A 22428-nucleotide genomic window follows, 5' to 3' on the forward strand; every position below is an offset into this window, starting at 1 on the left:
ATGTGTCACCCATATAACCTCCTTGACCTCTATGCTCTTTCTTTCTCATTTGAAAGGAAGGCTTCCCCAGATGGAATAAATGGTTTGGCCAGGGGTTGGGTTGGGGAGAAGGTCTCAGGAGTGGCTGAGATGAAAGAAACTATACTAGCAGTCCCCTGGCTCCTACCCTGTTTCTTCATTTCCTTCTTATCCTCTAACCTATTCTTTATCATCCATGCCGAATGATCAACCCTCAATATGACTCCTTTTGAAACATGGTCTAGTATTTATAAATAAAAGAACTGTAATTATCTTGGAAGAACTGGAAGAAATTCTTGATGCTTTGAAAATAATTGTTATAATTATTTTAAAAAAACAGTTGTAATTTTAACAGCCAGAGATTCTTTTGGACTAAAGGTACTTAAGCCCCATATGTGGGAATTGAAGAGAAGGGAAATTCAAATGTCATCGATTCCTGTTATTGGAGGTAGTTATGTTCTCTAACTGGCTGTGAATGCTGAATTAGCCAATGCTGAACCATTGAAATAAAAGAGTATTTACTTATGCCTGAGTAAAACTTATCTGACACATTTTCTTTTTCTTTTTTTAAAGATTTATTTATTTTATAGAGGGTTGGGGGGAGAACAGAGGGAGGAGCAGAGGGAGAGGGAGAAAAAGACTCAAGCAGACTGTGTGCTGAGTGGGGAGCCTGACTTGGGGCTTGATCCCATGACCCTGAGACTAGACCTGAGCCCCAAACAAGTGTTAGTCCCTCCACCAATTGCACCACCTCTGTGCCCCTAACACATTTTCTTATTAAAGTTAGATAATGAAAGTTATCTAGCTTTTATTTTCTCTGTAAGACATATCAGAGCCTTCTTGTGCTCAGGAACACTGGAAGGCACATCAGTAGTTTTGCCATTTTAAAGAGCAAAATCACCAACAAAAAAATGCAAAAGTACATTGTGAAAAGGACACTTGTTTACACTATGAGATCTGAAACAGCTGAGCATTGCCTTATTCGACCCCAGCTGGGAATATGTGTGTCAGGTAACTCAAATTTTTTGCCACCCTGTGCATGTCTGCAAATCACCATGAAAGCACTGCAAGTATTGATTTTTGGGTTACAAATAAATTTTAGCAAGTAGGTGAATTCTTGAATATGGAATCCGTGAATAATAATGATTGAGTGTAGAAATTCTACCCCTTATCTGTTAGCAGATCATGCTTTATCTCCCCTTCTCTTTACCACGGATACAGCCTCAACTAAAGGGATCTTTCATGCTAAACAGTGAGAAATATATATGTATCTTTGGCTAGATGGCCATTCTAATTGTAGCACAGCTGTGCATTATGTTTTTACTTTTTTTTTTTTTAAAAGTAATTTATCGTTAGAAGCTTTGCTTTTCAAAAACTGAGGAACGTCACTTTGAGTGGTGGAACATATAAAATAACCAGTCCATAAAATTTCCTCCAAATCCCTATTTTAGTAAGAAAACCATGTGTTGAGACTGAGTTATTACTGAGCAGATACAGAAATTCATTTATAACTCAGGTAAAACTGATAGTGCCTTACAACTCACTTTGGTTCAGAAAAGTTGCGTTGAGAATTTTGTAGGAAAATGCTGAACAACTTCTAAGTAGTCTGGAAATGGAGAGGTCTTGAACTGAGAGTGTGGAAAATGAGCCCTCTGTCCTTTTCAGCCCGTTTGTGCTGAGCTGCATTTCAGGGGCTTCCTCAGGCAGCAGGTAAGATTAAAAGTTCAAACCATTTTTAAGAAAGTTGTTGTCTTCTCTAAACTGTGGAGAAAAATGTTGACATGATCTGCCCAACAGGGAGGTGTAATAAATAGGGGGAAAAAAAGACCCAGGTGGGAAAATTCACACTTGGTAGAAACAGTTTTCAGAATTGTGCTTGGGTTCTCAAAACTTAAGCCAAAGCATGTGTTATACGTGCTAATAATGTCCCACAGAGTAAAATCTGAATAAGGTAGTGGGGTGGGGGGGACTGCCTTTCGTCTAGGTTCAGGGCAACATTTCAGTAGGATTCTGGCAGAATCATCATTTGCATTTGGGGCCTGATGCCAGGAGAGCACAGGCTTTAATTCATTTGTTGGTTCACTGGTGTGAGCTTCATGGAAGTGCTGGGCGGCGGGGGGGGGGGCTTCTGCTGGTGGCAGTGCCAGCAGTCACACAGACCTCATCACCACTATTGCACCCAGCCTGTGGTAGAGGTCTGGACAGAAATGAGGGTTAAGTCTTGGAAGGGGGAAACATGCAGTGATGGTATTTTGTAACAATGAACAGATCGTGTTAGCTGATCTTCTAAACAGCCCTATGCAATGTTGGCCATCATTGCTGCTGTACAGAATCATGGTACTGGGGTGCCTGAGTGGCTCAGTCCACTGAGTGGCCAACTCTTGGTTTCGGCTCAGGTTCTGATCTCAGAGTGGTGAGACTGAGCTCCTGTGTCAGGAAGTCTGATTGGGATTCTCTCTCTCCCTCTCCCTTTGCTCCTCTCCCTGCTCTCTTTCTCTCTTTCTCAAATAAATAAATCAATAAAATCTATTTAAAAAATTAAGTACATTAAGAAAAAGAATCATGATGAGGTGCCCAGATGGCTCTGTGGTTGAGAATCTGCCTTTGGCCCAGGTCGTGATCCTGGGATCCGGGATCGAGTCCTACATTGGGCTCCCTGTGGGGAGCCTGCTTCTCCCTCTGCCTGTGTCTCTGCCTCTCTCTCTTTCCCTCTGTGTCTCTCATGAATAAATAATATCTTTAAAAAAATCATGATGCTATTTGAGACTCAAGGTTGCAGCCTTCCTGCCTTGTATTTCTTACCTAAAATTAACTTTATACCTCCATGACAGCCATCTTAGAGACTGAAAGGAAGTCTTCTTGAGCATTTTGAGCTGTTTGATCATATTGTGGCTTTTAAAAACTGGCATCATAGCACTGTCTCCACTATTCCCTGTGTGCTTTGAGAAGCAATAAAAACCTTGAATCTCAACATGGCCATGGTAGCATTTACTAATAAGACCTTAACTTCTTAAGAGATCTACTCATTATTCTAGGCCAGGAGTGAGCAGACCTTTTCTGTGAAGGGCCAGAGAGTAAATATTTTAGGCTTTGCAGGACATGTGATCTCTGTTACAAAGACTCAACTCTGCCACTGTAGCATGAAAATGGTCAGAGACAATATTAAATGCATAGCCTGGCTATAAAAAACTTTAAATAAAGCCTTATTCACAGAAAATTAAATTCTGATTTCATGTAATTTTCACATGTCATAAGATATTAGTCTTCGTTTTACTTTTGTAATGTAATTTTAACAACGTAAAGACCATTCTCCTGGTTCAAAAGCAAACATAGGCCCTGCACTATAGGGTTTTACTGTCAAAGTGCTGACTGTAGACACAGACATACAAATATAAGCACAGAGAAATAATTATATACCACACAGGGTAAGAAAATGGTACAGGACAAGTCATTTATTATAGATGACATTTAATGTCTTTGTACAGTTTAGTCATGATTGTATTTTGCAAAGCATGTCTTAAGCCATGTAAAGCCACTGGTGAATCTACTTGGACAAGGGAAATCCTCAGAGCTCTCTATGAGAGAAGTCCAAGCAGTCATTGGCTTTCATTCTAACTCTATGACCATCTTAAGACATTTTTAAAAATTTTATTTATTTGAGAGAGAGAAAGAGTTCATGAGAGAAAGTGTGAGCTGCGGGGAGGGGCAGAGGGAGAGGGAGAAGCAGACTCTCTGCTGTGCAGGTAACATGATGTGGGCTCAATCCCAGGACCCTGGGATCATGACCTGAGCCGAAGGCAGATGCTTAACCGACTGAGCCACCAAGGTGCCCCTCAAGACATTTTTTTTTTTTTACATGTTTTGCAACTTCCTGAGAAACACACTGACCTCGGAAGTTGGGTGGGACTCTATCTGTACTCGTACTAACAGCACCGCACTGTTGCAAGGTTTTCTTTTCCTATGACTTACACCAATAAAGGATGAGACAGTACCTCAGTTGTATTTGAAAACATTGACAAAAACCATTGTAATGAAAGACAGAAAAATAATACTGACGCACTAGAGAACTACCACTATTGCAAGCATCTGGCACATATTATCTAATTTACTCTTCCTGACAATCCTCTAAGGGTGAGACCATTGAAAAAAAATTAGTATTGTAGCAGGAAGGGATGGCACAGAAAGGTTCCAGGGCCGAGGTCACACAGTGAAGTGGTGGAATGGAATCTGTACCCAGGAGTCAGATTCTTCAAGCCCCGCTCTCCAGCGCTCACAGTCCCACCTGCCACAGCTAAGGGATCTTGTCACCACTGGTTCTGTCACTCAGTTGGTATTCCTTTCCCCAGATGCTGTGTCACGTGTGTGCTGGGCTGTGTGCACACATGCGCACGCACAGCATTCCTCATGCCTGGGCAGTCCTCGCCCTTCTCTGCACCATTACTTTCCCTGTTCCCTGCATGTGCCCAAAAGCCTACGTTCTCACTACAAGCAGGGATGTTGATAAGGGAAGCCACCCGTAACTGTAAGGGGATGTGGAGACCTTTGTTCTAGCTCAGGGGTGAGCTGTGTGATCCTGGGTAGATCACTGCACCCCTGGGGAGACAGGTTCATCTAGGAAATAGCACCTCTCCAAGAAAACAATCACGTGATACAGTGTGTGTGGAAATGCTGTGTAGTCTGTAAGGAAGCGGTGATTGTTGGCTATTGTTTTCATTACATCCGGTCCTCTCCCATCCCTTCCTTACTGTGGAGAAGCAATACACGTCACTACCCCAGGGTTTCTCAGAATACCAGCGCCTTTTGTTGCTTGCCCTCCTTCTTAGTCACTGAGGAGAGACACAATGGTCAACAAGGCAGAGACAGTCCCTGCCTTTCCCCAGGTCAGACAGGATAAGACCGACATCCACTGGAGCCAGCAGGTATCATAACATTGATGCCTTTCCAAGTCCATATTCAATGAAGCCATGTTAACGGTTTGAGATTGGCAACGGTGGAAGTATTTATATGATGGGGATGAGCAAATGCTAAATCACACCTCCCTCCCCCTTTCCCCAGGGAGTTGGCTGCTTAATATTTACCGGTACACCACTGGCTATAAATGACTATATATCAGGACAAAGAAAAGTACAGAGTGGTCTGGAAGTGTACAAAGAGGCACTTATTTTGGTCATGAGGGGGTGGGAGTGGGCACAGGCAATCAGAGAAGGTGTCTCAGAGGAAATGAGATTTAAGCTGAGACCTAGATAAGGTTGAAATAAGAGGAATGAACCAGGTAAAAGGAAGGGAGAGGTCCAGAAAGTCCTGGAGTGTTAGCACAGTTGAAGGGAGTTCCTTCAGACTGTAGTGCAAAGTGATGGGGGCTGAGGTTGGGGGGGAGGAAAAGAGCAAAATAAAGCAGCAGAGGTTGAGAGTTTTGACTTGACCCTGAGGGCAGTGAGTGGCTATCAGTGGGCTTCGAGCAGGTGGGGTCAAGGTTACAAGGGGGGTCAGAGTCACAGCGATGTCATTTGAATTCTGGCTCTCCCAGCTGGGCACCTCAAGCTTCTTACTTCAGCTGAGCCTCATCTATACCAGGAGGGTAATTCTATTTTTTTTTAAGATTTTATTTATTTATTCATGAGAGACACACAGAAAGAGGCAGAGACATAGAGGGAGAGGCAGGCTCCCTCATAGGAGCCTGATGCGGGACTCAGTCCCAGGACCTGGGGATCACACCCTGAGCTGAAGGAAGATGCTCCACTGCTGAGCCACTCAGGTGCCCCCCAATAGGGTAATTCGAGTGCTCAAGCCACCTGGCGGTGTTTGTGAAGCTGCAGGGAAAATGTTCAGCACCTGCCTGGCTTCTCAGGGTTGCGGGGCAGATGTTCAAGCAGAGACCAACCCACCATGGAGCAGGTGCACAGGGTCTGCAGGAAGGGCCTGTTTCTGCAGTCCCCGCCTACCTTCAAATACTGGTGTTCTGCTATTCTCGGACAGTGTTTCTCATACCCTGGGTGGTGACTTATTACTGGGTTCATTAAGTCTATATTTAGTATGAGAAGCACTTTAAGAAAACAGTTAAAAGGAATTAAGCAAAAACAAAACACCCAAGGACTGATGTCCATTGTACTTTGCAAGGTAAGTTTATTTTGTGTTTGGGTGTACCAGGTTGCCACATAAAGTTGATTCCTGAGGGCTGCAGCAAAAACTTGTGAAAGCTGCTCTTCATCAACCTTCCTGAGCTCCAGGGGCTGGTAGAGGGACGATAAGGCAAGCTGGGCCTGCCTGACTTTCCCCTCTCAGAAGCTGGAAACGTCTCAAACATGGATTTATTCCCCTGGGTCTCCAAGACTTTTTAGCCTCCAAATAGAAAGTGATGCTCCTTGGACCAGGTTGGACCTTAGGCTTTATCTGCCTTTGAGTAGCCAGAGAAACTGACAGCCCCTGCAGAAAGTGACCCAAAAGCCAAGAGCCAGGAAGGGAGCCAGTTTCTTCCTAGTAGGAGTGGTGGGTTGTTGGGGAGGCTAACGGAGGTATATCAAGTACCTCCCGCTGCCCCATTAGTAACCCCAACCCCCCACTGTGAGTCCAACTCAGCTGCTAAAACCAAGCAAGGCAGGTCACTGCCCACTGGCTTAGTGCATGAAAGAGCTCAGGACTTACAGTGACATTTAGTGTGCTGTGTCCCAGAAAGATAATTCTATATGGGAATAGGTTTTTAGAATAATTTACTTTCAACATATGTCAAAACATATCCAATTTGCCCTTTGGAGTTGCAGAAACCGTCTGGCATTTCTTTCTCCTCTGCAATGTAAAAAATGGAAAGGAATGGCAGATGCCTGGTCAGTGCTGGGGAGGAAAACAAATGCCATACCACAAGATGATCTAGTTTGCTCGGGGCCTCAGAGCTCATTCCTCAGGCATAGGCAATTGGCACTAGATTAGCTACTGACATTTATTGACAAAGGAATTAATCTTCACCAGTGGTGTTTTTAAAAGCCCATTCTTTCCTGGAAGTTGCAGCAGAACATCAGGACTCCCTTCACTTTTGCTTTTCTTCCTTTCCCTGCTGACCAAAGTGACTAAAAATAACCCCGTAGACCCTTGATTCCATTGAAGAAAATAAGGGAGCAAAAGAACAAAAGAATATCATTTCCCTTATGCAGGCAGCCACATGGCCAGTTCGAGCAGTCACTGAAATCACAGACATTTGGAGATCACCTCTGATATGGGTTGAAGAGGGTGTGTGCATGTATGTGTTCAGGGGTGTAGGCAATATGAGAAGAATTACTTTAAACAGGACAATGGTGTATTTGGTCAGGGAAAACTCCTCCATGATCTCTAGGTACCCACTTGGCTTCACTGCATTTTCCCACTATGCTTTTCTCTCACCAAAATCATCTTTTTTGGGGGAGGAAGAAAGCAGTATACACTTCTTCATCAGTAAAACAATGCTGAGCTGGGAGCTAAACATTTCCATTCTCTAAACACCCCTGGAAGTCCCTCTCAGTGGAACCTTGGATGGGCTAGGGCATGCTTCTGTTGGCTATCTTCCAGGGAGTGCTCAGTCTGTTAATAATTGAATGTCTGCTGGGACGCCTGGGTGGCTCAGTGGTTGAGCGTCTGCCTTTGGCTCAGGGCGTGGTCACGGGGTCAAGTCCTGCATTGGGCTCCCTGTGAGGAGCCTGCTTCTCCCTCTGCCTGTATCTCTGCCTCTCTCTTTATGTCTCTCAGGAATAAATCTTCAAAAAAATAATTGAATGTCTGCTATGTGCATCAGACTAGGGCTGGTGCAGAAATGCACAAAGGAACAGAGAAAACTTTGCCCTTGTTATCCTCCACGTTCCTCGGAGAAACAATACGTTGAATGAAGGAATGAATGAGAGAATGAAGAGTTGAAAGTAGCCTAGAATTGTGGCACTGGAGTTTCTCTGTTCCATGGAGTTATGCATAATGATCTTTGGGCTAGGTGCAGTGGGAGTTATTTCTGAAATGCCTGTAGATTTCATTCTGTGTGTCACTAATGACAGGCCACCAGCATAGAACTTGGTGATGGAAGTGGAAAAGACTTCCATATGGATAGAAAGACTCTAGTATGCAGAGTACAGAGTGACCATAGGGAACTCACAAACATGGATGGACCTCCATATGTTGGTACTAACATGATGTTAAATATCCGTCTGGCAGGATCAGACCGAGGAAGGTGTTGTGCTGGGGGCAGGTTTCTTGAATAGGCAGCATTTGTAATGTGTGTTTTTGTGAGTGTGTGCCTTTGTTGGCTTGCAGCCATAGAGGTGGGAAGGTGAACAGGATGGGCATGTAGAACAGAGGCAAGATTTTTCCTTCCATAAAGCTTTATTAAAAGGAAATCCCAGGGAGGAAGACCTTAAAAGACAAAGTTTAGGAGGCAGTTATAAATGCATTAAAATCTAAATGCCAACTCCTTCACATACATATGTTAAAGAAAACACGGTACCAGAAAGCTCATAAATAAGAAATTTCAAGTTAATCCTCCCTAAAGGATTTAATTATCCTGTTAAACTTATTTCTCACTAAAGACCATAACACAGATCATTTAAAACAAAACAAAACAAAAAAATATATATCAACATTGCAATGATCCGTGTATCTCCAAACAACATGTACAGGAGTTTTGATGGAACAGGAAATAGAGAACGTCGTCTATGACAAAGTGGCAGATTACATTTCATACGATGAGAGTTCTGGAAAGGATGAGTTACACTCTGAAAGACCTAAACTCTTTTGTCTTTGAAATTCTGGACTAGGGAATTAGAACCCCAGTTATCAAAGGAAAATATGCCATCTCTCTTCATTCTAATAACACTTCATCCAAGACTGAGCCCTTGATAATGTAGATTACCCCCAAGGAGACCCTAGAGGGGCAGACACATGGCAACTGGACAGGTTCCCCTCACTGCCCTTCTGGTTCTCAAGGGAATCACAGAATTCTCAGCGTACAAGGGCAGATGTTACTAGAGAGTTGATCAACTCTCTTGGCAAGAGTGCTTGTTTATAGAGGATAAATTGAGGTTAAGTGATCTGAGAAGGAGCTGAACCTTGTAGAAATTCCTGGAATCTCAGAGAGAATTAACAATGACCAAGAAATAATAGGTGGGAGAAGTAAAGGAGAGAGATTCCTTGATCCTATAGGTTCATCTCAGAAAGGGGTCTGAACTGGTGAAACAAACTCTGTACATCCATGTAATGGAATGCTCTGTCATGTGTCCCAATCTGACCATCCCCAACCCATCATTCCAGCTCACTCCCTCCAGTAGCCAGCCCATCTCCAACAATCTTTCAACTCCCCCAGGACATCTAATCGGTTGATTCTTCTACCTTTTCACTCTACCTCACTCTCTTGATGTTCCTTCTTTCTTCCAGAGAAAGTTTAAACAAAAGATCCACCACTATAATCCATCTCTTCCTGTGTACCCACCCATAACTCTTGCCTGTCTATTCTCCTGACAAAAGCATGATCCAGTTCTTTGCCAACTCTATGCCTGTACTCTTGCTGCTGAATCTGACTGGGGAAAAACAGAAATGCACTGGATGGAAATTCATAGCCACAACTCACTGAGCCCTCAATGTTGCCCAGCAATTGTTCTTTGGTCTCACGCTCCTTGATAATTATGTCACATTGACCTTTTCCCCCTCACACTGCAAACAGCTTCTTCCCATTCTCATTCTCACCTGATGACCTTGCTTCCCATTTCAAAGAGAAAAGTGAAGCAATCCAAAGAGCACTTCCACAGACTCCCACCACCCCATCTCCTCCCCTACTGATATCTGTAACCACAGACTCAGCCTCTCCACCTTTCTCCATAAATGTACCACCTGTGTGCCGCCTCCTCCATTTGTGCACTAGATCCTGGCCCTCAGCAGCCTCATCTACTCTATGTGATTCTCTGTAGCATCTCTCCCCTCATAACATCATCAATTTCTCCCTTTCTGGACCATTCCCAATAGCATACACATATGTGGTTATTTCTCCCACCTCAAAAAAATCCTTTTTTCTCCCACTTCTGAAGCTATCATCTCATTTCTCTGCTCCCTCCGCAGCAAATCTCATCAAAAGTGGTTCCTTTCTGTCCTCTCATTATCTTTCTTTTTCAGCTTTATTATAGTATAATTAAAGAATCCTAATGTGCACATATTTAAAGTGTATGGTTTGACTGGTTTTGATATATGTATATACTGTGAGAGCATTACTGCAATCAAGGTAATGAAACTATCCATAACCCTCAAGAGTTTCCTTCTGGACCTTTCCTCCTATGCTACACCCATTCCAATGAGCCTTCTACCCACACAACTCCAAAGACACTGCTTGTCAAAGTTACCAGTTATCTCTATGTTGCTAAATCTAACAGTTAATCCTCAGTGCTCTTCTTACTTGACCTCTGCAGCATTTTGACCTAATATTTTCTCCTTCCATCTTGACATCTTGACTTTCTTCACCTGGCTTTCATATTACACTTGATTAGTTTTCCTCCTGTCTCCCTGATGTTCTTTGTTCCTCCCCTTCTCACTATTGTCTTACCCTAGAGAACCCTAGGAGGCAATCCTTGGTCCTCCTTTCCTCTCTGTCTACACTCAGTTCCTTCATAATCCCGCCAGTGACACAGTTAATTCCAAATTTCTATCTCCATCCTAGACCTCTCTCTTCTACCCCAGACTTGTATATCCCACTACCTCTTTAAAATCTCTGCTTTGCCAGTGTAATGTGTTAAAAGGTAAACTCCTGAATCTAGCACCACCAATAAAAACTGGTCCACTTGTAGTCATCTTCATCTCAATCAATGGCATCTCCATCCTTCCAGATGCTCCGGCAGCCAACAGATGAGTAATTATTTTTGACTTTTTTTTCTTCTGTTACCAGCACCACGAGATCCATCAGAAACTCTACTTAATTTTACTTTCAAAACATAGGCAGAATCTAACCACTTTCACTGCCTTCACTGTTTCCAGCTTGGTCTGGGCTACTGTCATTTCTTGGTTGCCTTACTATGCTGGTCTCCTAATCTTTCCCCTGTAGTCTGTTTTCTAGAAAGCAGTTGTATTAATTATTTTAAAAATGAAGCTAGGTCACAGCATCCCTTGCTTAAACCCTCCAGTGGCTCCTCATTTCTCTCAGAATAACAACCAAGTTCCTTATAACAGCCTAAAGGGCTCTATACCTTCTAGTCCTTCTCCCCGCCCTATTATTTCTATATTCTATCTTGAGTTCACACCACTCTAGTCATAGTGGCCTCACTGCTGTGCCATGCACATGCCTTTGCCCTAACTGTTCATTCTGGCTTGAAATGCTTTCTTCCTGGCACAGCCACTTGGGAAAACAGTCTGGTACTTTCTCAAAAAGTTAAATATAGAGTTACCATCTGACCCAGCATTTCCACTCCTAGGTATATATACCTACTAGAAAAAAACAAAAAAACACAACATGAGTTCCCATCAAAACTCAGTGGAAATACTCAGTGTCCATCAATTGATGAATTGATGAACAAATGTGATATATCTACACAACAGAATATTGTTCAGCTATAAAATAATGAAGCATTTATACATGCTACAACCTGGATAAAACTTATAGACATCATAATAAGTAAAAGAAGCCAGACACAAGACGCTACATATTGTTTGATTCCATTTATGTGAAATGTCCAGAATGGCAAAGCTCTGGGAATAGAAAATTGAGCCGTGGTTGCAAGGGGCTGTGGGGAGGAGGCAATGGCAAGTTACTTCTAATGGGTACAGGGTGTGGGCAGCCCAGGTGCCTCAGCGGTTTAGCCCCGCCTTCAGCCCAGGGCCTGATCCTGGAGACCCGGGATTGAGTCCCACGTCAGGCTCCCTGTGTGGAACCTGCTTCTCCCTCTACCTGTGTCTCTGCCTCTGTGTGTGTGTGTGTGTGTGTGTGTGTGTGTGTGTGTGTGTCTCATGAATAAATAAATAAAGTCTTTTAAAAAAATAATGGGTACAGGGTATGGATAGGGTTGTTGGATTGATGATAATGTTATGGAATTAGTGGTGATGGTTGTACAGCTTTATAAATACACTAAAGCCCCTGAACTGTACATTTAAGAGAGTGACTTTATGGAATGTGAACAATATCTCAATTTTACAAGAGTTTTCTCCCCAGATGTCTTTCTGGATTACTCTTTTCCCTCGATCAAGGCTTTGCTCAAATATCATTTTCTCAGTGAACATTTCTAATACCCTACCACCCTCCTGGCTCTTCTGAGCCCCCTTATTCTGCCTTATGTTTTAATCCTTGTAGTGTGTGCCATCTTCCAACATGATCTATAATTCGCTTACTGTGTTGTTATCTCTCCCTACTGAAATGGAAGCTTCCTGAATTCAGAAATTTTTGTTTGTTCACTTATGTGGACAAGCAGTGTCTGGAATAGTGCCTGTGCATCAATAAATATTGACTGACTGAATGAATAAATTAATATCAAGAAGTCATTAAGACTGAAGGCAGAAGAATAATGAATCATATGAAATAACAGCCATTTATTTTTAAATGACAAAAGTGGATTACAGAACAATATATAGTATATACAGTACGATCCCCGAATTGTTAAGAAACAGAAAATGTATTACGCAATGAAAATACATTGGGAGGATGAGATATATTAAAATACATCATAATCCCTAGGTGTTACGATTGTAGTTAGTTAAATTTATTTCTTAAAAAATGTGTTCATATTTTCTAAACTTACAGGTTTTGGGATCAGGCAAATTTGGGATATAATCCCAAATATAATATAATAATCTGTGCTTCATTTCTTACTGGATATATAAATCTGAGCAAGTTATTTAACATGTGGTGATCAGTTTCCTCATCTGTAAATGGAGATAATAACAATATGAACCTTACTTGACTCTTCTGAAGATTAAGCAATGCATGCAAAGCACTCAGCAGATGCTTAGCATATAATAGGCGCTCAGTAAAATGTTAGCTATTATTATTTTTAATACCTTTCTAATAGCCATGAAGTTTAAAATGTACTACTTGCTGAATTTTTTTTCATGAAATATTTTGAGACCTAGTTCTACTGTTAATAAATTCCTCTAAGTGAACAGTAAACGAGTATAGACTATCACCTTGTTATACCTCTGTACATGCTCTTGAATCATTTCAAGCCCATCCATTTCTCTGCTGACTTGGGTTCACTGGACTCATCTTTTCCCTGTTGATTTTGGCTGATGTCTAACTCATCTGGCCAAGGGTAGGTTACATGTACACCAACAGCATCGTCTACAAGGCATTGACTTTTAATGTTTCCATTTGAGTTGTTTGGACATTTTTGTCCGTTGTTCAGTGATTGTACTGTGGGTTTTTAAATCTTGGCACAACTGTAATCTAGGGTCTCTACTCTCTAAGAAGGATACAGAAGTTACAATATAAATTCAGAAGCACACTCTTAACATTTTCTCCAGCTAGACTCTTTTTATGAGTTGGGGAGGGAATCCGCAAAGCAGACAGAACGTTACATTTTTATCTCCTTTTTCAAATTTATTATAAAAGTGATGTATTCTCATGGTAATATAGATTGACTCATTAAAGGAGGGTATACATGGAAGCATAACACCTCTCGTTGATAAATGACTCCTAGCCCTGGTAACCGCTTGTAACAATTCTTGGTTTATCAAATTTAAGCAGTATCAATAACTCCTTGTTTTTTTTAAAAAATTAGAAATCTAGCCCACTACCTTTTTTTCTCTCCTCTTTCCTTTCCTAAATTGTGTTGTATTTTTTTACTTTTAAGTTCTTTGCTAACTTTATAACTTTAAGTAATACTCCTAAATATTTCTTTTTTTTAAAAAGCTTTTATTTATTTATTCACGATACACACACACACAGAGAGAGGCAGAGACACAGGCAGAGGGAGAAGCAGGCTCCATGCCAGGAGCCTGACGTGGAACTCGATCCCAGGACTCCAGGATTGCGCCCTGGGCTAAGGGCAGCCAAACCACTGAGCCACCCAGGGATCCCCTAAATATTTCTTTTTTAATCCATCAGCTTAAACCAGTATTTCTTAAACTCCCCCCAGTTGTATAAGTTGAGGAAACAAGTATAATTTTACCTCCTTCCATTACGTCTCTCTTCCCATCACTCAGATTCTCTCATTCACATCATTAATTTTGCATTCTCATGGTTTATGACTTGTCTGTAATCACACTTGTCTTCCACAGATGGTTTAGAAATAAAACCATTTCATTTCAGAAAATGAAAACAAGAAAGAATATTTCAATATTAAGAATTATGAATAGATATAATTTGATTTTAGAGCTAGGTAGTGTGATTGGAGACTGACAGAAGGAGATGTGGGGTTCCTTAATCCATAATGCTTGAAAGAAAATGCACTTGGCCTCAAAGTACATTTAAAAATTTTTTATTATTTTTTACCAATAGCTCTAAATCAACACTCATCTTCATTTGCTCCATAGTTGGACTATGGAGCTTTTTGTTTTTCCTGACAGTTTCAATGGCCTTTTTTTCTTGTTGTCAATAGTAGCATAATTTTTACCTTAATGCTAAGATCATACAGCTGGTCAATCAAATCATTACAGAAAATCCACATTCTTCTTTAAGTCATGCTTCCCATTGCTCTCTGACTCATGTTATAACTGAGACATACTGTTTTCTAAACATGCCACAACCCTAGGATTTCTTTTCATTGTTACTCTTTGAGAATAGGGTCAATATTTTCTTGAATGTTCTTCATTCTCTCTTTTGGGTTCTCTGCTTCCTTTGCTAGAAAATATTCTCAGTCCCCCCCACCCCCGAGATCTTTATTCTAGAGATTTCTAAAATTTTTATTTTGTCTTTATATTGATTAATAGCTTAATGATAAATAAATTCTAAGTTTCAAACTATTTTCTTTCTGAACTGTGAATTCATTTTTCTTATGAGTTGCTAACTGGAAATAAAATACCAGTCCGATTCTTATTTCTTTGTAAGTAACCTTCCCCAATATTGTTAGCATCTTCTCTTTTTCATTTATGTCCAAAATTTCATAGAGTTTTGCCTTTTAAAAAAGATTTTATTTATTTATTCATGAGAGACACAGAGAGGGGCAGAGACATAGGCTCCCCACGGGAAGCCTGATGTGGGACTTGATGCCAGGACTCTGGTGTCATGTCCTGAGCTGAAGGCAGATGCTCAACCGCTGAGCCACCCAGTAGTCCTAAGCTTTGCCTTTTTAATCTGAAGCTCTGGGAAATATTGTGTTATTTCTTTAAATACTTGTATTTCCTCTTTGTTCTCCTTTTGGAGTTCTTAAGTAACCATGTGTTAGACTTCTAGGATTGGGTGTCCATTGTCATTGTATTTTCTTTCTTTCTTTCTTTCTTTTTCTTTCTTTCTTTCTTTCTTTCTTTCTTTCTTTCTTTCTTTCTTTCTTTCTTTCTTTCTTTCTTTTTCTTTCTTTCTTTTTCTTTCTTTCTTTCTTTCTTCTTCTTTTTTTTAAAGATTTTATTTATTTATTCATGAGAGACACACACACACACACACACACACACACAGACACAGACAGAGGGAGAAGCAGGCTCCTGGCAGAGAGCCCGACATGAGACTTGATCCCAGGTCCCCCGATCATGCCCCAGACCGAAGGTGGCGCCAAAGCTTCCAGCCACCCAGGCTGCCCCTAGATTTTCTTTTATATCTTCTTGTCTTACTGTTTTAAGGTCCAGGAGATGTACTTGAATTTATTTTATTTATTTATTTTTTTTAAAGATTTGTTTATTATTTATTCATGATAGACAGAGAGAGAGAGGCAGAGACACAGGAAGAAGGAGAAGCAGGCTCCGTGCAGGGAGCCTGACGCGGGACTCGATCCCGGGACTCCGGGATCACGCCCTGGGCCAAAGGCAGGTGCTAAACCGCTGAGCCACCCAGGGATCCCCCACTTGAAATTATTTTAAACTCAGTAAATGAATTTTGAAAATCTCATCCACCCTGTTTTTAATTTCCACTTTTTTTTCATTTCTTACTTCCATTTATATAATTTTGCAATTTAATGGATACAAAATAATTCTTTTTATTGAAAAAGTTTGTAACTAGAGAAAACACCTATGTATTTACAACTCAATTTTTTTTAAAATTTACATTTGTCATTTGTCATTTGTGCTTCAGATAATTTCCTTATTAAAAGAAATGAGACTGTGGAGGCCAGCTGAAGTGGCCTTTTGTTTCCCAACCCCTTACCCCTATTCCCATTCTCCTTCCCTTTTTCTCTTTCCTACCATCCTTCACTTCCTTGTCAGAGGCAACCACCATTATAAATGTTGTGTTTTCTTTTTAGTACATGTTTTAGTATTTTTACTACATATGTCAGTATTTATGAACAGTACCTAAAATTGTTTTATGTGTATTAAATTTGTACCATGGCATACATAGTCCAAAAGCATTTTGTTCCTCCAATGCTTTGTTTAAAATCTGTCCATGTTGATACATATGGATCCAGTTTATCCATTTTTAACTGCTGTGAGCATCCCTGTGATCATTCATTTAACAAATACTTATGTGCACCAAAAATGTTCCTGAAACTGTTCTGGTGGCTGAGGATATAGCAACAGAAACACAATATGAACATGGTATATTTTATCTTTATTCTATTACCAGATATGAGGTTTTTGCCATGACAAACTTCATGTGCTTCATGTGAATATCCTTCCACGAGGCTTCTGGTGCAAGTGCTTCTCTAGCAAATATTTCTAGAGGTAAAACTGCACGTTCATAGACCATGTTTCCAACTCTACCAGGTATTGTCAACTTCCAAAGTAGCATATTAGACCACTTGCCTGACAAGCTGAGCAGATTTCCTCTATTCCATTCAACCTGCTCAGCAATTGGATAGTCATACTCCTTTATTTTTGCTTTTCTGATGGCTGAAGAATGATACTTCTGTGTTTTAGTAAGCATCTCTTCTAATTGTTAGTAAGACTTAGTGTCTTTTATATTTATTAGTCCTTTAAATCTCCTTTGTGTACTGCCTGAAGGTATCTTTCAGTCCTCATTTTTATAGTCAGTTTGTCTTTATCACACTGATTTGTAAGGTTCTCCATCTATATAGTCTGGAAACAAAAATATTTTGTTTTGTGTGTTGTGAATACATTTTTTTCAGTCCAGGGTTTGTGTCTTCACTTTATTTATAGTGGCTTTTGCATCAAAGAGTTTTACTTCTTAATGTAATCTTTTCCTTTATGAACTGTTCTTTTTGTGTTACTGACTGCAAAATAATCTCCCCTCCGTAGTCATAAAGATACTCTCCCCCGTATTTCCTCTTAATAATTCTAAAGATTTGTTTTACACATGCAGGCCCCCAATTCATCTAAAATTACCCATCTGTACAAGATATGGCATTAATCTATCTTTCTTTTTTCATAATGAGAGCTAAATCATTTATGAAGTAATGCTTCCTCTTCTCCCTTATTTTTAATGCCTTGTCTGCCCTCTGCCAAGTTCCCACATATATTTTGATGATTATTTCTGGGGTTTCCCTGATGTTACAATGAATGGACCTGAGATTTTCATCAGTTTCCTTTTAAAAACAATTCCCTTCTCTCTAAATTTCCCATCCATCTTTCTCCTGGTCTCAGGATTTCTCTTGTTCTCACACTGACCATATTTTTAAACTGACCTCTTTGTTGAAAGATGAGGAAACAAAGATGCAGAGATCTTAGACTACCTGTTCAGGTTCACAACCAAGATAATGAGAAACTACCAAGTTTGGTAGTTGGGATCATAGCCTGCTTCCCAGTCCTGTTTCCAATAATGCTCTGTCCCCTAAAAGTCTGCATTTTCAATCAAATTTTTACTTCCACCAGTAGCTGACAAAACCACCCCTTTCACGGAATCTTTGTAAGACTGGATTTCACTTAAACTGTCTTTTCAGATTTGCAGGTTAAAGATGGTACTTTGTTATTGGAGTTTCTTGATGTAAATAAATAAATATTCCTTTAAAACTTGATCATGTGTTTCTTGGCCATAGTGTTTTGTCTCTCTGACGTGTCTACTCACATCATTTCCCCAATCTTCAACTTCACTGCTGCTTTTTTCTTAGTTCTGCGTCTATATTAAAGATATGAATTCTTTGTTATAGGCATTTAATTAAAAAAATTGTGTCACTTGTCTTCTAGTTTTATTTATAGTCTGACACAAAAGTTTCAGAAGTTAAAACTAGAACTAGAAATTCTCCTCTGTGGTATCTTCTATTATTCTTCTACTTAGAAAAAAAATCTTCATTTCAAGAGCAGATAAATATTCATCCTAGATTTTCTATGATTTTATGATTTCATAAATTCTTCAATACATTTATAACTTACTTTGGTGTATGGTGTGATATCAAAAGCAAACTTTCATTTTCTTCAAATGGTTTCCAACTGGTTTAGATTAATTTATTGATAACGTCTTCATTTATATGCCCACCTTTCTCTATAGTAAATCCTTATACATACTAGAATTTCTCTGTAGGTTCTGCTTCATTAATCTATATTTGAAAAACACCACATTTCAAAGTTATTAAAGCTTTATAATTAATTTTAGCAATGGTAGACAAAGAAAAGATCTCATGTCTCCCATGTTTTACTGATCATTTCTGTTTGTTCTTCCTGGATTTGTTGTTGTTTTTTCATCTGAGTCACCATTTTAAAGTTGAGATTTTGATAAAAATGTATTTAACCTGGAGAATAATGTAGAAAAGAATTACATTTTGAAAATATTTAGTCTTCCTATCTAGGTACAGAGCATTTATTTGAGTTTTATTTCTCTTAGCAAAATAGTTTGGTTTTCTAAGTACTGATTTATTGTTACTGAATATTTTACACTTCAATAAATGGAAACTTTTCCATTGTATTTTACAAACACTGCTCATTTACAGAAAAGCTATTGATTTTGGTTTATTTTGTACATAGGTTTTGTTTTTATTAAATTTTTATTATATTTTTGTTGATTCTGTTGTTTTGAGGTAAAGAGAAATACCATATATAAATAATGATTATCTTTTTCCTCCTTTCCACAGATTTCGGTTTTTTGGTTGGGCTGTGGCATCCAGCAGAATACTGAATGATCATGGTGAAGAGGGAGTCTTGTTCTTCATTTTAATGAGGTATTAGGTTACTATTTAGTATGCTTTAAGTTGTTTCTCTGGCTTAGATGCTCTTGATTATATTCAGAGTATGTTAGTTTAAGAAATGGTCTAGTATATTTACTTATCTTTAATTTTTTCAGCCTTTTCTTAAGAGTTCAATTTTTTTTCCTAAAAGCCCAGTTTTTTATTCTGTATTTTTAGGGGTTTTTTAGTGAGTGAATTCTTCATATTCCATTTATTCTGTGTCCATAGTTACCTCTGATCTATTCTGTTTATCACTACTTCTAAAATGATTTATCTTTGAATCCAGAAAGGGTGTCTTGACTGGGTGTTAGAGAAAAGGAGAGGAAATATCAAGGGTACTGAATAATCTCATGGTTAATAATCAAATGTGACAGATTTTTTTAAAAAATGCCACTTGTTCACTTGAATAGAAGTTGATTGATGACTAGTGCACAGAGGAGAAAAGTTGCTAACTACCAATTTGGCTGACTTTTATGTGCAAGATACAATTAACTTAAAGACAAATAAAAACTAAGAAAAAAGAAAACCCTCAAAAAACAAAAACCCACAATGGTGGGATCATTTTGAAGAAACAGAGAGGATCCACTTGTAAGAGCGCCAATGACTGAAGGTGGAATATTCTGAGCAATAAAATAAATAAAGCAGTATTACACCCTAAGCCAAAGTATAAAATCTGAGTCCATACTTAGACAAGGAAGTGACTGAAGAAATAAATCAAGGGAGGGGGAGGGAGAAGAGACAAATCTCCTGTGCAGAAGAAATCTGAAAGAGTTATATGTGCTCTCAGACCTCAAAGAGGTAGAGCATAACCCCCCATTCCTTAAGCGTTGGCTGTGTGTGGTGAATTCTTTTCCAAGAGTTTCTGTATGCAAAGAGGGTTGAAAAATAACTTTACAATGGAGAAACCTGGAAAACACTATGTCAGCCAAGTGATCACACTGTGTCAACCATGATAAGTCCACATGCTCGTCATATGTGATGACACTGGCACTTGACTTCTGTGGCCACCTTCTTGCAAACTCATAACCCCAGACACATCCTTGTTGAAGGATGTTCTACAAGCTACCTGACAAGTGGTTGTCAAAAACAAGGAACACATCTGAGAAACTGTCACAACCAAGAGGAGCCTAGGGAGACATGACAACTGAATATTAGGTGGGATCTTGGATGGGATCCTGGAACACAAAAAGGATAGTAAGTAAAAACTAAGGAAATGTGAATGAAGTATAAACTTTAGTTAATAAGAATCATTAGGGATCCCTGGGTGGCACAGCGGTTTAGCGCCTGCCTTTGGCCCAGGGCGCGATCCTGGAGACCTGGGATCGAATCCCACGTCGGGCTCCTGGTGCATGGAGCCTGCTTCTCCCTCTGCCTGTGTCTCTGCCTCTCTCTCTCTCTCACTGTGTGCCTATCATAAATAAATAAAAATTAAAAAAAAAATAAGAATCATCAGTACTAGTTCATTAGTTTTAACAAAAATACGACACTAATTTATGACATAAATAGTAGGGGAAACTGGGTGTGAGGTGTATGGGAACTTTTTTTTAACTGTCTTCATTTTTCTGTAAATATAAAACTGTTCTACAAAATAAAGTTTATTTAAAAAAATAATCACACTGCAAGTAATCACAGTTAACAATTCCTGGGTGTGCTTAAAGCTGCAATGACTATATACTGTGGTGGAAAACATCTTAGGAACCAAAAGATGGGGAGACCTACTTGGTATTCCAACCAGCATCACTTCTGGGACTGATTATCAACATACCTTTGTCTCCTAGGTGATTGCTTGGTTATATTTCCACACAGGGTACTCAGTTATACTCTAAAAGCTCCTCTGAGAAAACAGCAAGAACTAATGGACATAAATTGCAGCAGGAATGGCTTGAGTTAGAGTTTTGGTGTGCTGTGAAGTCAAGCTATGTGACTTTCCTTGCTAGTTATCTTTTAAAGGGTGAGTTGACCATATTTGGGTTTGGCATAGCCTGGTTTTTGCCCATCTTGGACTAAATCAGGCTAGAAAGCGAATGAGTACGGTTTTCAGGAGGTCCTAAGAGTCTTCATATCTTAAGTAGAAAATTTCCATAAACTAAAAGTTGGCTAAGTGGTAGCAATCACTTAGAAATTGTTCTTCAAATTGTCTATAGTCTCTGCCATTCTCTCCATTGACACATGATTTATTAATTTTGCTTCAGAGATTTGAGTTCAGGCTGCATAAATCATGAATAAAGATTAGTTTAACAGTCACAGTGCCCCCTGGGACAATGTTTCAAGTGAAGAAAACTCAAAATTGTTGCAATGTGAAAATAGTATGACAGTTGTATCAATATTTGCAAATTGAAGTGATATTCAATACACTTTCAGAGGCAGAGTATAAATCTTATTTCTGCTCATTTCATGCAAACTCTAAAACTTTCCTTTTCAATTTTTTATTAATATTCCCCCTTGTGAAAATGTTTTGAAAAACAAGTCTAAGATCATCTTGATCTGCCTCCAGCTGTTAGGCAACATTAGATACTGACCTCTTGCTACTGCTTTGATGACTTAAATACTCGAGAAAAAACAATATATTACCAGGCCCCTGAGCCATTTATGATAATGATGTTTTACCACTTTTCATGTATTAAAAAAAATCTGTCTGGTAGTGTGGCAGATACCATGGTTTTAATATTCAAAATTGTATCACCTTAGTTTCCACTGGCTTATTCCACCTGACTCTTTAACCTTTATGAAACTCTAATTGTTCATATACTTAAACATGTAACTGTGATTTGGAAACAAAGACCAGATAATAAATACTCTGGGTAGAAGCTAACTACTCAACAGAATGAGTTAAAAGTAGCTAGTTTTAAGGGAAAATGGTTCATTATTCAGGCAACTCAATTTTCTATTACTTACATTATTCTCAGGTAGCTGATGGTGTGGTTAGTACAGACAATAAGATCGTGTGTTAGAAGCTATTCTAGCTCTGACTTCATGCACTTAATGGCATCTCTAGTTATAAACATTTATTCCAAATGTCTAAATCTTGGATGTGCGAGATGAAGAAAAGAGGGAAATACAGTAGGTACAAAGGAGCAAACCAAAGTCTGTTACACTAAATTCCCTCTCCACTTCACTAATGATATCTTGTTTGGAAAGCTTTCAACACATTCTCTTGGTCAGAAATGAGCAACATTGATCTACATGCACGGTTTGCATATAGGTTATCAAAAGAACATTTTAGAGAATGATTAAAAGGCAGAATTCAATATGTTAAATCCCTGATTAGAGATGCCAAAACCCAGAGTCAGACATC

The 22428-nt window shown here is 39.4% G+C and overlaps 1 protein-coding gene across 1 annotated transcript in view; it reads right to left on the reverse strand.

Annotated features, from left to right (window-relative positions):
• MARCHF3 (membrane associated ring-CH-type finger 3) overlaps window positions 1–22428 on the reverse strand; it is a 136788-nt gene that overhangs the window by 55325 nt on the left and 59035 nt on the right. The gene's annotated exons all lie outside the window — the stretch shown is intronic.

This window comes from Canis lupus, chromosome 11 (assembly GCF_011100685.1).
Source record: "Canis lupus familiaris isolate Mischka breed German Shepherd chromosome 11, alternate assembly UU_Cfam_GSD_1.0, whole genome shotgun sequence".
Taxonomy (NCBI): Eukaryota; Metazoa; Chordata; class Mammalia; order Carnivora; family Canidae; genus Canis; species Canis lupus.